The sequence below is a fragment of the Rattus norvegicus genome, chromosome 5 (assembly GCF_036323735.1).
Source record: "Rattus norvegicus strain BN/NHsdMcwi chromosome 5, GRCr8, whole genome shotgun sequence".
Lineage (NCBI taxonomy): Eukaryota > Metazoa > Chordata > Mammalia > Rodentia > Muridae > Rattus > Rattus norvegicus.
The window spans coordinates 142,853,201-142,855,644 of NC_086023.1; the positions used below are offsets into that span (position 1 = coordinate 142,853,201).

Consider the following 2,444-nt stretch of genomic DNA (forward strand, 5'->3'; position numbering starts at 1 on the left):
GGCTCGCAGAGAAAATGGCATTTTTTATCACCCTGGCAAAATGCTCCCGCACTGATGAGATGAGGCGCCCGGCGAGCGCGCGCGCGCACATGTGATACATAACTAACCAGAAGCATAATCTTCTAAATTGAAAGCCATAATGTTTGCTGTTGGAGCTAAATATTAACAGGGCGTTGTCTCCCCCAACGACCCTCAGGAGACAGCTGGCTTAGCGGGAGGCTGGCGTCATATTCAAGCAACTTGATTAAATTCCTTTCTGCCATCAGAATTAAGAAATGAATAGTTTTATGAGAGTCATGCCACAGAGGACAGGAAAATGAAGTGTTCAGGAAAGAGAGCAGGCGGGTTGCCTGCTCTGTGTTCCTGGAGGGAGTGCTGTCAATCTACCTAGAAGGGGTGGGCTCAGTATTGTGTATGCTAGGCAGTCTTGACTCCTCTCTGGCCATAAGAAACACTATGGAACCTCCTTGGGAGATCTCTCAGTTGTTTGTGGGAGAGGCAGCAAAACGTGTGGCTGATTTCATGGTCTCCAGATCTAGAATCACTGTATTCAAATCCCAATGTTATTCCTACGTAGCTGTGTGATTGTAGGCAAATTATCTAACCTTTCTGTGCCAAAGCTTTTCTAGTTATAATAAAATGAATTTATCCCAGTACTTAACCTGTAGAGTATCTGTGGGGATTGTTTATTGAGTCCCACGTCTCTTAGGACTGCTTTTAACTCAGTAAAGAATATATAGACATAATAGGGTTATCGTTAGTATTAGAAATAGATCATACCATGTAAAATTGTTTGGTAGAGAGAAGAAAATCAGATTACCAGCAATTTAATGCGATATATGCTTAACGTTATTTGTGCAGTGAGATTTTTTTTTTTTTGTCTGTCGTGGCCACTCCTTCCCACAGATATGCTCTTCTGTTCTCAGAAAAGATGAAAGCAGGATTTTTTTTCCATCTGTAAAGTAGATCTGGCAAGGACCTCACAGGATTATTGAGAACATTAAGACAACTTAAAAATTGCAATAAAGCTGACAGGGTATGGAAGGTGGGAGAGCACGTCTGGAAATCGGCTCCTGAAATATACTTTGTACCAGAAAAGACACAGTCCCATGGGGAATGAGAGATGACGAGCCAGATATTTTTTTTTTTAATTAGAAAAGTCCCAGATAACGTCAAGTGTGGTGGTACATTCCTGTATCCCCAGCACTCAGGAGCCTGAGGCAGGAAGACCAGGAGTTTAAGGCTAGCCTGGGCTACAGAGCAAGCCCCAGTCACAAATATATCCACACAAATAGACAGAGAAACAAAGTTAATCTCAGACTTGGCAAGTTTTCTTTTGGAAGAGGAACTCCAAAAGAACAAATTATCGATTAGTTGCCTTAAGGTTCGCTGGCTGCTGTGTTGACCTGGGAAATCTACTTAATGCTCTCAAGAATCCTGAGGAGCTGGGGGAGTGGCTAGTGCCTGTTTAGCACAGAGGAAACCCTGCCCTGAAGAGCAGGAGGTGGAGGCAGGAGGACTAAGAGTTCAAGGTTGGGGTTGGGGATTTAGCTCAGTGGTAGAGCGCTTGCCTAGCAAGCACAAGGCCCTGGGTTTGGTCCCCAGCTCCAAAAAAAAGAAAAGAAAAAAAAAGAGTTCAAGGTTATCTCTGCTTACATAGTGAGTCTGAGGCCAGCCCAGGATATGTAAGACTCTGTCTCTAAGTTAAAATGAATCTTGTGAGGTGAAAGGAACCTTGGATTAAGATGAAGAAACTGAGGCTCAGGAAGGCTGAATGATTTCCAAAAATCACACAGCTAGCAAGGCAGAACAAGAGCTCAAACTGCTGCCTTGCCCTGGAGAGAGGTCGGGTTGGAGTGCGTGTCTGGTGAGTCCTGGCTGTGTTCATCACCCTTCATCCGTCCTCTCCACCCTCCTCCCGCTCTGGTCTCCATACAGGCCTGGCTTTCATCTTGTAAAGTCACAGAAGCACGAGACTGAAGCACAGCCCCGCTGAGTCTAGATTTTACAAACTGTCCTAGGAAGAGCTGTTTTAAATGCCTGGCCTCACATTTCTGGGGCGGCTGCTCCTATAAATAAGATGCTCGACATAGTAAATAGTCCAGAAAATAGTAGTAGGGCGTGGGCATGAGAAACTGAGTGGGCTGGTGGGAGGGGAGAGCGAAGAAACAGCTGCCTGAGACATCGTTTGTTCTTGAAAAGTAACAGTCATAGGAGGACAGGAGCCAATGCATGCAATTCTATTTCCTTCTTTCTTACTTTGAGTCCATCTGAGGCCTAGAGAGAAACATCAGAGGGGCATTAATGACCCAGAGAGCCCAACAGGGAGAATGGAGCCCATTTCTCACAAGAAGGTGGGAGGAGTCTGAACAAGACAGGTGCCCTGCAGAGCTTCTATGTAGGGGACAAAGTGGAGGAGGACCAGCATTCCTCAGTCTCTGGCA

At 45.4% G+C, this 2,444-nt stretch overlaps 1 long non-coding RNA gene across 1 annotated transcript in view; it reads left to right on the forward strand.

Moving 5' to 3' along the window:
- Positions 1 to 645, forward strand: part of LOC134487085 (uncharacterized) — a 34,727-nt gene extending 34,082 nt beyond the window's left edge. Inside the window, exon 3 of the long non-coding RNA XR_010066798.1 lies at positions 1 to 645. This exon is cut by the window's left edge and continues 441 nt beyond it. This is a non-coding gene — a long non-coding RNA (uncharacterized LOC134487085).
- Positions 646 to 2,444: the final 1,799 nt, after the last annotated feature.